The following is a 15238-nucleotide window of genomic DNA, read 5'->3' as shown; positions in this document are numbered from 1 at the left end:
CTGTCTGCGTCGTGGGGTGTCTGCTTGTCTGTCTATTGTGGGGTTGTCTGTCTGTTTTCTGTGTGCATGCACATGTATGATGGGGAGAAAAAGGAGAGAAAGAGAGCGCGACTGTGAGTATAATGGGTGTGTGAGTGTGTGTGAGAGAGTGTGAGTATGTTAGTATGTGAGTGTGTGTGAAAGAGTGTGAGTGTGTGTGTGTGCGTGTGTGTGAATGTGTGTGTGTGCGCGTGTGTGTGTGTGTGTGTATGGATGTGTGTGTGTGTGTGTGTCTGTGTGTCTGTGTGTGTGTCTGTGTGTGTGTGTAAATCTAAGTGTATCACAAGCACTCCGGCAGTTGCTGGGCACCAAGAGGTAGAGTTCGCACAGGGAGGCGGAGACAAAACGCAACCACATGGAGACACACAGCCACATGGAGAGATGGAGAGAGGGGAGGGGCAGAGAGAGAGAGAGAGAGAGAGAGAGAGAGAGAGAGAGAGAGAGAGAGAGAGAGAGAGAGAGAGAGAGAGAGAGAGAGAAAAAGAGAGATGGAGAGAAAGAGGGAGAGGGAGAGGGAGAGAGAAAGCAAAAAAGAGAGATGGAGAGAGAGAGGGAGAGAGAGAGAGACAGAGAGAGAGAAAGAGAAAAAGAGAGATGGAGAGAGATAGAGAGAGAGAGGGAGAGATAGAGAGAGAGAGAGAGAGAGGGAGCAACCACATGTTACAGCAGGAAACAGACGGCATGGAGTGACAGCACAGAGAAGGATGGCGGGAGCATGGAGACAGAGATGGAAGATAGGAAATAAGAGAGAGATAGAATCACGAGAGACAAAGGGATAAGAGAAAAGAGTGACAGATATAGACAGAGAGAGAGAGAGAGAGAGAGAGAGAGAGAGAGAGAGAGAGAGCAGGAGAGGGGTGGGGGCAAGATAAGTGGGTGAGAATGATTAAATTCCTTTTCTCTGCGCTTCTGTGATGAAAACAGAGGAAGAAAGCAGGGAGGCAGGGAAACCGTTTCATTATTCATACCTATGGGATAAAGATTATGATAAACAGGTTACACCACTTAATCCTCTCAACTCTCCATCCCCATCCCCTACACACACACACACACACACACACACACACACACACACACACACACACACACACACACACACACACACACACACACACACACACACACACACACATTCACACACGCACAGAACCATGCACACACGTGCACACACGCATATGAACAAACACACTAAGGCACACACACACTCACGCACAGTCTGATATCAAATTTTCAAGGGTCCAGCCTTTGTGTCTGATGTTTTGTAGAGATTCTGTATTTTTTCCGCTGGTGTGAAGAGTAGGCGAGTCCTTCTATCTTTCTCCCCCTTTTGTTCTCACCCTGTTTTACTGAACAGTGAGAAATGCAGTGTTACGCAATTGAACACTAGGAGATTCAATTTTACATCACCTAGGGCTGTACTTAGTCACAGAGTACTCTCTAAGTGTTGAATTAACAGTAACATTGCATTTTTTTTTGGACTGCGACATTAATGCTTTCATTTCGATGAATTAATCATGCAAAAATTAGCGCGATTTAAAAAAATAACTCATTTTAATCGCACTATAATATAGCTACATAGTTCTGGATTAGACCAGTGCGGAGGGCAGCATTTCGCCTCATGGTGAACAGTCTGCTGAAATTGAGAAGAGCTCTCTCTTCTTTTAAAAATGAACAATATTTTTAGATTAAGCTTATTTATTGTCCTTATTCAAAATCCATGTGAAAAAAGTACTTTTCACTGTTCACAAGTCAGATATTTAAATGCGATTTAAATGTGATTGAAATTCGATTGATTCAATTAATTAATTTCAAAGCCTATAGATTAATTTGATTAAAAATTTTAATCGAGTACCAGCCCTAATTGTTTTTACTGTGTCCCTCTGTCTCTGTTACAGTAGTATGACGCTCCTCCGGCTCTATTTTCTTTTTTTCATTCAGGGCAGGAGTAAAACTGGAAATGAGACAATTCCAGTGAATGAATGTAGTGGGAATGGGAATTGGGACGGGAATGATGCCATAGACGTGGGATTGGATAGGAATGATTCCAGTAGGCATGGGGATTGGACGAGCGATTGTGATCGGGAGGACCGGACGCCATTGCTCGGGGTTGGGATTGGAAATGGTTGTTGTCATGATGCGATTGTTCAAATGGGGATCGGATTGTGATGACTCTAGTCTAACGAGGATGGGATTGAGATTACTGCAGTGTGGATGAGATTGGGATGATATGCAAGTATAGCGAGGATTGGATTATGGGAACTCGGACAGGATGGGGCATTGTGGGATTGTGGAATGTGGCCGGTCTTCAGAGGTGCATGTTGTCACCAGGCTGTAGGCAGGCAGCGGCTTGGGGCCCCCATGCAACCAAGCCTCTGAATGGTGAATAACAGACCACATTTTGCTACAGCATTGGCACATTTCTTTAAAATGTTCACTCTTTGAATTTTCGCTTGGGGTTCCCGATGAACCGAGTATTACCTCTGAGATGAGTGGGAAATGAGTGGGAATTGAGTGGGAATGTGATAAAACTCAAGATGTGAACTTTATTGGAGTCTCTTGTCTGTTCATCATCCTCTTGTCATATCCCTTTGTGAAAAAAAGGATAAAAAGCAGGGAAGAGAAGACTGAGCGTTACACGTGTGTGCGTGTGTGTGTGTCTGTGTGACAGAGAGTGTGAGGACACTACATGCGTGCCTCTCCTCTCCTCTGTCATAGCCCCTCAGCCCCCTACCCAGATGACGGCGAAAGGAGAGCGAAGAGAGCGAAGAGGGAGGCCGTTTAGCGGGATTAGGCATAAAGGGCAACCAAGCCTATTTGACAGCAAAGTCAAGATAATGCCCCAGGGCTCCAGAGAGAGAGAGAGAGAGAGAGAGAGAGAGAGAGAGAGAGAGAGAGAGAGAGAGAGAGAGAGAGAGAGAGAGAGAGAAAGAAAAAGTGATTGAATGGAACAGATCGAGTCTGGCTGTTTGACATTTTGACATTTGCCTGTTTGTGTTGTATTTTCCGCGTTGTTCTCAGTATCTCTCTAGGCACTCTCATGAAAGGGTAGACAGGAGGACAGACGCTTCAACACCAAACCAAACCCAGGCAGGTCTCTACTTTATCTATATGATAGATAGATAGATAGATAGATAGATAGATAGATAGATAGATAGATAGATAGATAGATAGATAGATAGATAGATAGATAGATAGATAGATAGATAGATAGATAGATAGATAGATAGATAGATAGATAGATAGATAGATACATATTCATTTTTTATTGCATGGAGAATTCAACTACATACATTCCATTACATGAAATGCAAAAACATGTAAAATAGACAGTTCTGTGGTGTGGTGGTAGGGTTGTGGTTGCGCTCTGACTGTCATGCCAACGAGCCTGGTGAAAAGTAACTCAGGGATTGGGGGGGGGGGGGGGGGGGGGTTGGGGGTGCGGGTCTACTCCCCTTTCTCAACAGTGACGATTGCTGTCAATTCACATAATGAGTTGCACAAAACCCAGGGACACAATAAGCTTCTTTACAGTGAGGTCCTAAACTTATATCAAATTCTGCAAATATGCAGAATACATGGTTAGTAATTTGGCACAGAATCATACACAAAAAGCATGGTTAAAATGTTGGTCACATGGTGAGTCTATGCCTGCAGGAAAGACACACACACAGGACAAATGAAAAACACACACACACACACACACACACACACACACACACACACACACACACACACACACACACACACACACAAACACACACACACACACACACACACACACACACACACACACACACACACACACACACACACACACACACACACACACACACACACACACACACACACACACGCAGAGGTCAAAAAGTGTCACAGCCACCCTGGGGACAGCTTGTCTGCCAGTACGTGTGAAGAGTAGTGTGGCACTGGATCACATTCACACAGCCACCAATGTCACATTCACACAACTACTGTACCAACGTCTCATTTACATAACCAAGGCTGTTATATTCAAATACCATGCAGCATCCACTAGTTTACACCACATATTCCGCATCATATCACACACACGCACGCACGCACATACACATTCACACACACACACACACACACCACACACACACACACACTCACACAAATAGGTCAGTCACATAATCACATTTTTTTGTGTGTCCATATTACCACAAATGCCATAAACATATGACCAGAAATATCACATTCACTTCAACACGAATGCCACATTTACTCAAAGACAATCTTCTCACACATAGGCCTACATATCGACTGTATGCTGTGACATCAGCTTTCATTCACATAGCCAGTGTCTCAGTGCTTCAAGTGTCTCAGTCAGATTTGCACAAAACAGTAGCATTCAAATGACCACAAATACCATTCAACTGACCACAAATACCACAAGTACCACCTCAACTCCACATCACCACAAATTATGAATTCATTAAACCACCAACATAAAAGTCACAAACATTTTGTTCATGCATGTAACCAGTGCGGAAAGAAGAGGAGGATCTCACTCGCTTCTTCTTTTCTTTCTGTTTACCATTTTACATTTCTTTAGCAGCAGAAAAACGACAAATCTTTAGTCTAGTGCCTTCATCATCCTTATACTGTAGTAGTCTATACCCACCAATGTCAAATATCACATTCATTTTACCACAAGTGTTACTTTCAGGTAACTACAAATGTCTAATTTGCAAAAAAAATAGGCCTACATGTATCTTGCATTCACAGAACCAGGAATGTCTCGATCACATAACAAAGACTTTCATGTCAGCCTGATCTCCAAAAATTCCGTGCTCCTGGACACGGATGTTAAGGACACGAAATCCGTGTCCAGGAGCACGGATTTTTCCAAAATTCCGTGCTCCAGGACACGGAATTGTTTTCCATGCTCTTGGACACGGAATTGTTTTCCGTGATGGGCACACGGAAGTGCTTTCTATAGGCTATTACCACAGCACTGTGTTAACTCTATCATTAGAAAATACATACCATGCTAATCCTAAACAAAATAATGCTATAGCAATTTAAGTTGTGCCCTGACCAAACAATCCCTGACCTTAACCTGTCATTAAGAAAAAAATGTTTTGAGAAAAAATATTTGAAATTAGAAAAACCCTGAGAAAACACAAGACTGTGGAAACAAAGAGCTGTGGGAGTATAGAGAGAGCACTTCTGTGTTTTCCATCACGGAAAATAATTCCGTGTCCAGGAGCACGGAATTTTGGCAAAATCCGTGCTCCTGGACACGGATTTTGTGTCCTTAACATCCGTGTCCAGGAGCACGGAATTTTTGGAGATCATGTTGTTCATGTTCACATAATGCAGCCACAAATGTTGCATTGACACAGTCAGAATTGATAGTTGTAGATGCTTAGGAGCCTATACACATCTGCTTTCAGCACATCAGATAAACCCCACCACACCAGCCCACAAACACACAGTCCTACTCAGGGCCGGATTAAGATGGCCTGAGGCCCCTAGGCTGCAGCTTGCTGTGGGCCCCCACAGAATGCAGATTTCAAGAAAAATGCACATAGACAGCGTCATAATTACAAGCTAGGAATTCAGGATAACATGTCTACATGTCTGTAATTTTTCACTGTTGGGCAGTCAGGGGCCCCCTGGCAGGTGGGCAGGGGCCCTAGGCTGCAGCCATATCTACCCTGTGGGGGCCCCCTGGCAGGTGGGGGCCCTAGGCTGCAGCCATATCTACCCTGTGGGGGCCCCCTGGCAGGTGGGGGCCCTAGGCTGCAGCCATATCTACCCTGTGTGTTAATCCGGCCCTGGCGCTATATTCCGTTCCCCATCCCCCGGCCGGCCAAGCCAGAATATCAGTAATATTATGCAGCCATAAATGGATTTTGGGAAGCTGGGGTATTTGGTCGGCTACACGAGGAAGGAGAGGGAAGAATAGATTGGATTACTGGCATCCTCACAAGCACACACTCGTTTATTTAGGACAGGACAGGAACTGCACATGGGAGACCTGGAAAACATTTCATGTTTTGTTCGTTCTCTCTACGAGATGGATGGTGGCAGCCAGGCACCCCAGTCAGCAAAGTGTTGTCAAAAAAGCTTTTGTTATTACATTGAAGAAAATAAAAAAGAAATGCTTCATCATCATCACCTTTCACAATCAAAATTAGCAGCATTCATGAGATGGTCTACTTAGCACATTATGTACTGTATGTATGTATGTATGTATGTATGTATGTATGTATGTATGTAGTATGCATGCATGTATGTATGTATGTATGTATGTATGTATGTATGTATGTATGTATGTATGTGTGTGTGTGTGTGTGTGTGTGTGTGTGTGTGCACGCGCGTGCGTGCGTGTTGTGTGTGGTGTGTGTGTGTGTGTTTGTGTGTATGTATGTATGTAGATATGTAGGTCTGCATGTATGTATGTTAAGGCTGTAACGATATTGTATCAAACCGAGAAATCACAGTACACAGAGGGTGGATTCCAATATGCGGACTCCCATCCTTCCTTGCTCACTTGCCTGCTTATGACCTCATGATGACGTCACTGACGACAGATAATTAATTCAGTATCTTGCAAAATCACATTTCTATTGTCATTTCCTCGTTTGCAATCAGGATGGTGAATAAAGAACAGTCCCCCAAAAGTTGTTGTGGCTATGCTGACAGCGGGGAAACATCATTGTTCTCCATAAAGCGAGGCCACAAGCACAAGTGGAGGACGGGAGTCTGCATTGGAATGCACTCAGAGTAATGATACTGGATCGTGATGCAGGAGGCAGGATCGTGATATGCCCTTTCAAACTTTTGTCATCGTTCAGTCCAAAAGGGAAATCACATCACATGATGAAATATTGCTTTCAAGCTTCAAATCATCATCATTCTTCTTATTATTATTATTATTTAAAAAAAACGTTTTTTAGCCTCTTGTAACCTATTATACCTACAGGTATATACATTATCAAAGTTTTTATTCAGAGTTTTATTTTGTGATGTTGGCAAATCTGAAAAAAAAAAATAATTGGGTGTATCGGACCGTAGGTTAAAAATCATGATACAAACCGAATCATTACATCCTAGTACAGTATGTACAGTATGTATGTCTGTATGTATGTAGGCTATTTATTTAGATATGTCAATTTTCTCAAAGCATTTCACCAGCTTGTGATTCATGTCGAAGAAGAATCTACTACTGTATGGTCTCTTTCCGACTCGCTCATCAGATGACTGCTGCTGTGAAGTGTCTGTCAACACCCGCGAACGCAGTGCAAACATGACAGCCACCGCATTACGCCATGTGTCACCATCACTGTCACCACCCACTGCTGACTGCCAGAGCACAGTGCCACCTAGTATGCGATGAGATGCCATGTGTCACAGCATGTCTATGTCACACACAAACATGCCACAAGGCTCGATTAGTGTAAATACGTAGGTACATTCAGGGCCGCTGACAGCTTTGGCCAGGCCCAGGACAAGGCAATCTGAAAGGGCCCCCCAACCTAATACATACAACGTAATGAGCAACAAATTGTGGACCCCTTCTTTCCCTGGGCCCGGGACAACTGTCCCCTTTGTCCCTCATTTTGGCTGTTGTGTTCAAAGTATCTTATAATAGAGGATTAAAAATTTTGTCAAGGGCTTCATTCAGTGTTGCCAGATTGGGCTGCTTAGGATGGCTGGAAAAACGCCAAATTTTTGGCCATTGAAATCAACAAAATTGGGCGGGATTTAGAGCTTCCAGGTGGGTTTAGAGAATTTTTTGGATTGGAAATCATCAGTCTCATCTGGCAACCCTGGATTCATTGTCTCTCTCAATGCTTGGTGGACCGACCGGTCTTGGTGGAGAATGCCTGGCCTGGCTTTTTGTCCCAGTCCAGCCCTGTGTGTGCTGTATGCTGTAAGCACCAACCTGGTGTTTCAGAGTCCTGAGCAGTGTTGCCAGATGTGTCTGATCAAATCCCGCCCAAAAGATTCTCAAAAACCGCCAAAATGCGCTAAATTCCGCCCAATATCAACAAAACCGCAAAACCAATATCAACAAAACCGCACAAAAAAATGCCAAATGGACAATTTTCCCCACCTGCACACGGCCTTCCCAAGTAGCCCTATTGGGCGGGTAACCTCCCAATCTGGCAACACTAGTCCTGAGCTCTGAGCTGTGTAATTATGCCATCTCCAGCACATGTCAAAATAAATCCTCATCCCCTTTTTTTTTTCCAGGCTTCGCCGAGCGCAACATCTGTGTCTGATTCATTTCCCCCAAACATATCTGTCACCACTCCATATTGCTATTGTTATGGTTTTGAACTGTAAACAAATCCTGCGGATTAAACAGAATGCAGCTGAATTTGCCCCACAGCAAGCCGAGCCTTCTGTTCGATTTACACAGGCCCACTGAAGCATGTCTCTCTCTCATCTGGGCTCTAGTTAGGCTAACGTACCCTATATAGGAAGCTACACTCAGACACACACACACACACACACACACACACACACACACACACACACACACACACACACACACACACACACACACACACACACACACACACACACACACACATATTCCCATCAAGCCGCTGTAGGGTTAAATGAAGGTTTATAGAGCACACACACAACGTTCAATCAAGTCAGATTCTATACGCTGCTGATCTACAGTTGGGAAGAATATGCATCGTGATTTTATACGCTGGTGATCTACAGTTGTGTGTGTGTGTGTGTGTGTGTGTGTGTGTGTGTGTGTGTGTGTGTGTGTGTGTGTGTGTGTGTGTGTGTGTGTCTGTGTCTGTGTCTGTGTGTCTGTGTGTGTTAATCAGATTCTATAAGCTGCTGATCTACAGTTGTGAAGAATATTCATCATGTGATTGTGAGAACTAAGCGTGACAGCCACCTCTAATCTTTATTTATTTATTATAATGTAGGCTACTTATTTATTTATTTAAAGGTACACTGTGTGAAATTTTTAGTTGTTTATTTCCAGAAGCCGTGCTACCCATTCACTAACGTTACCACTTTCATGAATGCTTACCACCACCATCAAATTCTATTCAGTGGAATCTTTCATCTGCGAATTACGCACAATAAAGTAAATATAGGTCGTCCCAGTCAGCTGCAACTTCGAACGTAGGTCGTGTGACGTCTCCAAATGTGTTACTTTTCTAAGATTGTGTGGTATCGGATGCAATGCCATATTACTGCTTGTTGGTTTGGGGTGCCTTGAAATTTTTCATGAATTGATAGGGTGCCTCGCCTAAAAAAAGGTTGAGAAACACTGTGATACTCTACACAAGATGTAGCCTGATTATCATCGACTTTCAAATCTCTTCGAGACTTGGGCCGACCAAGAGCATAAAAATTAACATCTCCCAAACGGCATGGATGACCCGACTTCCTTAGTTTGCTAATGGTTGTTTGCTTCCTGGCAAAGTGGGAGGAGCTCCCGTTTTTTTGGCAGCTCTGAAACGATATTTGTATGGGGCACCTAAGTCACGCCCTCTACTTCCTGGTTCATGGGGCAGACAGTTGCAAAAAAACAAATGGAAGTGAACGAGGCAAGTCGTGGTGGATTTGTGGTGCATAAGTGGAGGTCCAAGGTTTGGATTGTTGTTAAAAAACGACTCATTTCAAGCCCAGTCATTTTTTTTTACCCCCTCCGCCCCATGAACCAGGAAGTAGAGGGCATGACTTAGGTGCCCCATTGCTCTTGGCCTGACTAGAAGCAACACTGAAGGTGTTCCGTCACTAGGAGGGCACAGCCTGGTTACACAAGATGTCCAGCTCTCTGTTTACCTGTTGCATGAGGGGGGCAAAGTGAGGAGGTGAGTGGCACGCTGCGAGGGATACAAATAAAATAATAGCACTTAGTCTAGGGGATTGTTTTAGCCTGGCAAGACAGCCTAAATGTGAGATTAAATGTGAATATTTAGTTTGGCCCTTATTTATGAGACATCAGAAGATTGTTGATGGGTACAACCCGTTTTTTTTCAGACTGTGTCTATGCCTATTGGCCAACGCCCTGAATACCCCGTCCGATTTGCATCCAAAGATTCAAAACAAATCCTCTCCTGCGTTGTGATTGGCCAGCCAGATTCAGGGCATTGGGGCATTGTCCAAGGGTAGAACCACTTGCAGGCAAAAATAATTTTGTCCGCTGGCGGGTGGGGCTAGTTATAGGCTACACAAGATGTCCAGCTCTCCCGTTACCTCATGCATGAGGGGGGCGAAGTGAAGAGGTGAGTGGCTTGCTGCCAGGGATAAAGCAAAGGCACTTGTGGTAAATCTATGGGATGCGATATGTACTGTATTTGTTTTGTTTTTTCAATCAAATACATGAAATAAGAAGTCAGGAAAATGGGCCCTGCCGTGGCCAACCGGTAGGGTACTCGTCTGCCATGCGGCTGACCTGGGTTCGAATCCCAGCCCGGGTCCTTTGCGACCTCTCCCCACTGACTTCCTGTCCACCTCTCAAACTGTCCTATCATCAATGAAGTTGTAAAAGACCAAAACAAATATCTAAGAAGTCAGGGAAATGTGTTGGAGATGGAGACGTTATTTCCACCATTCTCCTCTGCCTACCGTGAGCAGGGCCGCTAACAGATTTTGGGACAAGCTCATCTGAAAGGACCCCCACCAATATGGTACGTCTCTCCAGGGTCAACAACTGACTCCTTTGGACCTCACCATTGGCTCTCCTGACTGTGAGCCATGGCCACACTCATAGGGGTTGTAATGTACTCCATAACCCCCCCATAGGGGTTGTAATGTACTCTGTAACTTCGCATAGGGGTTTTAATGGGGCACCTAAGTCACGCCCTCTACTTCCTGGTTCATGGGGCAGAGGGAGTCAAAAAATGATTACTGGGCTTGAAAATGAGTGATTTTTGGATTTGTGGTGCATAGATGGAGGTCCAAGGTTTGGATTGTGGTAAGAAAACACTCATTTTCAAGCCCAGTAATTATTTTTTGACTCCCCCTGCCCCATGAACCAGGAAGTAGAGGGTGTGACTTAGGTGCCCCATGGACTCCGTAACTCATAGTGTTGTAATGTACTCCGTAACTCATAGGGGTTGTAATGTACTCTGTAACTTCGCATAGGGGTTTTAATGCACTCCGTAACCCCCTCATAGGGGTGGTAATGTACTCCGTAACCCCCTTAAGGGGTTGTAATCAGGGTTCACGTTAGCCGGCTGTGGACATTGGCCGTTTTGCATCATGAATGACCGGCAAAATAAAATGTGACCGGCCAAAATGTCAGACAAAAAATGACTGAAATTTATCAGCAAATAATATTAGCTCATTTCAAATACTGAATGTTGCACGAAACACCAGTGATGTTATGATGAATGATAGTTCTTTACGGAAAGTTGTAGCCACTGTGGGGCATCGGTAAGAACGCACTTGAAGAAGAAGATGTTCCAGAGGGATTGGGTTTTATTAAATAATAAATCAGGAATTACACATTACTTGAGTGTGTGTGGTTTCTGAAAGGGAAACAGAAATAACATAGGAGAATAATTACTTCTAAATACAATGCTATAAGACATTAGCATCCATATAGCTTCACAGACAGATATGCAATAGCACAGCCTACAATAAGCTAAACCCAAAATGCTCCATTAATAGTCAGAAATATAGCAGGTCAAAACGCCACTGTTTCCCCTCATAATCTACTCAATAATCATTACAAATATCCGTTATACACATATCTCAACCCTATAAGCATGAATATACAGAATATCACGACGGCAGATAAAACTGTAACATTGTAAACTCGCGGTTACCTCGCGCATAATAACTCGCGGTAAAAGTTTACTTCCGCGATTGAAATTAAACATTGTCTACACAAATCCTGCGTAACACTACACAATGAAACATATAAACAACAAATAAGCAAATGTACTTACGATTCTGGACGCACACAAGACACAAAATACAAGAAATAAACTGCTAACTAAGCAACATGTTCAGAGCTGTAAAACATGGCGACCTCGCTCCAAACTTTCTGGAATATTACTGAGACAGGCATCATTCACGTGCCTGCACGGAGGAGGCGCTCTCTGATTGGCTGATTCTCATACTACTAAATATCAATCTGGCACATAGTCAGACCCTTTGTCACAGCCGCCCCCAAATTTGTCCCATCAAATTTGTCACTTGCGGAAGGGCTGACGAGTGTCCAGGTCAGGAAGGTCAGGAAGAGCGACGAGACGCGCCACGGGCCTGGTGTAGGTCTTCTCCTTCACCTTGACGACAGCAGTGCGGACTCGTCCGTCGGTCCCTGGGATGACGCTGGTGACACGACCAACAGGCCACAGGGCCCTTGGCAGTTGGGGGTCCACCACCATCACGACGGTTCCCGGCTGCAGCTGCGATGGGTCCTTGTGCCACTTGGACCTGGTCTGCAGTGACGGGAGGTAGCGCTGGATGAAGTGTCTCCAGAACTGATCTGCTAACACCTGAGCATGCTTCCAGCGGCGGCGGCTCAGCAGATCTGACTCCGTGTAGACGGCTTGGGGGAGTGAGGGGTCTAGCCGCCCCATGAGGAGCAGATTGGGTGTCACGGGGTCCACATCAGCTACATCTGTGGAAACGTAGCCAAGAGGTTTCGAGTTCAACACCCCCTCCACTTCTATCAGCACGGTCCTCAGGACTTCTTCAGGAACGGGCTGAGTCTGAATTGTGGGGTACAGTGCAGCCTTGACAGATTTCACTTCCCACTCCCACACGCCTCCAAAATGTGGAGCACTTGGAGGGTTGAACTGGAAGTGGATCTGGTACTTCGCAAGGTGATCCTGGAGGGTGGCATGCATGGCTTTAAAGGCTTCTTGCAGCTCTCTAGCACCACCACGGAAGTTCGTCCCCTGATCCGATAGGAGCTCTGCAGGCTTGCCTCTCCTTGCAATGAACCTACGGAGGGCCATAAGGAAAGAGTCTGTGTCGAGGCTAGACAGGACGTCTAGGTGCACTGCCCGGGTTGTGAGGCATTTAAACAGGATACCCCACCTCTTTTCATGACGACGGCCCACTTTCACTGTAAATGGGCCAAAGCAGTCCATTCCTGTGGAGAAGAAGGGGGGCTTCATCAGCCGCAGCCTTGCTCGTGGGAGGTCTGCCATTGTGGGCACGGATGGCATAGCACTCTTCATCTGGCAGTCTGTACAGGCATGCTGATGGCGCTTGACAGCTTCACGGCCTTGCAGGATCCAGTACTTGCGACGCAGCTCTGCAAACAGGCGCTCTGACCCTGGGTGGAGCAGACTCTCGTCAACGTCCTGAATGATGAGCCTGGTGACTTTGTGCTGAGGGTCCAGGACCACTGGGTGGATGGCTTCCAGGTCCAGTTGGTCGCTGCGGCGAAGCCTCCCTCCAACACGGATGAGGCACACGGTGTCATCATACTCTGGTGCTAGAGCACGTAGCCGGCTGGTCGTTGACACTGGCTTGCCAGCACGTAGCAGGTCAAACTCCTCCGGGAAGCTCTCCTGCTGGGCTTGTCTCAGGACTTCTCGCTCCGCCTCCCTGTAGTCCTCAGCCGAGTCACTGGCCTGGTCAGTGGCCGCCCCGTGACGGGATTGCACAACAGCTTCGACCATGTCTTTGAGAGAGGAGAACTGGTGAGCAGTAGAAGGGAATGTGCTCTGAGTAGTCGTGTTGAGGCAGCAGACAGTAGGTTTCCGCATCTCAGCAGTGTCCTCCAGCTCCACTGTGGCAGGTGTCTTCGGCCAGAACTCTGGTGATTGCTGCAGGAAACCTGGTCCTTTGTTCCACCTGCTGTCCTGGCTCAACTCAAGCAGCGTCTTGCCTCGTGTGATGTCGTCTGCTGGGTTATTGGCCGAATCCACGTACCTCCACGCATGGACATCAGTCAAGTCCTGGATCTCAGCTACTCGCGTCCCGACAAACACTTTATAGCGGCAGGAGTCAGAACGGAGCCAGGTAAGGACTGTGGTGGAATCAGCCCACAGCACGACTTCACCGATGGACAATGTGAGTTCTCGCTGCAGAAGGGAAGCCAGCTGAGCTCCGGTTAGCGCAGCACACAACTCAAGCCTGGGCATTGATAGCTGCTTCTTTGGGGCCACTCGCGATCTTGCAGACAAGAAAGACACCTCCACACGGCCATCAGGACTCTTCGTTCTCAGGTAGGCTACAGACCCGTATGCCTTTTCAGACGCGTCTGCAAAGATATGCAGGTCTCTCTTGCAGCTGGAGATGTCTAGCTCATGGCTCACGTAGCACCGGGGTAGGGAGATCTCTGAGAGATGCTGCAGCTCCTCTTCCCATTCCAGCCAGGGTTGCAGCACATCCTCAGGAAGTGAGGTATCATCCCACTCCCTTCGCTTGTCCCACAAGTGCTGCACCAGGACTTTGGCTCGTGTTGTGAAAGGGACAATGAATCCTAAGGGGTCATACAAGCGGGCCAGGACTCTGTAAATGTTCCTCATGGTGGGTATAGGATGGTCTGGCATTCGGTACTTGTACCTCAAGGTGTCCGAGTTGCAGAGCCAACGGAGCCCTAGAGCTAGCTCCTGTGGGTCAGCACTGGACTCGTTGAGCCATAGCTCGCTGCTCTCTGACCTGGCTTCCTTCGGCAAATGGCTGATCGAGTCATGGACGTTGCTTGCCCATTGACGCAGCTCAAATCCTCCAGAGGCCAGCAGTGAGGTGATCTTGTCTACGAACTGTCGAGCTTCGTCCACGGAGGGGATTCTCTGGAGGCAGTTATCAACATAGAACGACCTCTCTATGGCCACCCAAACATCCTCGTCTTGCTGGCTGTGGTCCAAGACGTGCCTCTGCAGCGCGAAGGTAGCACAGCAGAGACTACATGTTGTGCCAAATGGCAAGACTTGCCAGACATAGGTGTTCGGTGGTTTCTCTGTCTCCAGGTTGCGCCACAGAAAGCGAAGCAAGGGCCTGTCTTCGGGGAGTAGCCTCACCTGATGAAACATGCCCTTGATATCGCTGCTTACTGCAACTGCATGTTCTCTGAATCGCAGTAGGACGCCGATTAGGCTGGAGCTCAGAGTAGGGCCTGGCAGCAGCAGCTCGTTCAGGTTGTCTCCTTTGTACACGAATGAACAGTTGAAGACAATCCTGTTCTTGCCGTTGTGGGACACCATGTGGTGCGGTATGTACCACGATTCTGCTGCACTCTTGAGCTCCTCTTCTGGCACCTTAACTGCGTAGT

Source organism: Engraulis encrasicolus, chromosome 22 (assembly GCF_034702125.1).
Source record: "Engraulis encrasicolus isolate BLACKSEA-1 chromosome 22, IST_EnEncr_1.0, whole genome shotgun sequence".
Taxonomy (NCBI): domain Eukaryota; kingdom Metazoa; phylum Chordata; class Actinopteri; order Clupeiformes; family Engraulidae; genus Engraulis; species Engraulis encrasicolus.
The sequence above is the reverse complement of the archived record's forward strand: the minus strand, read 5'-3'. Positions refer to the sequence as shown.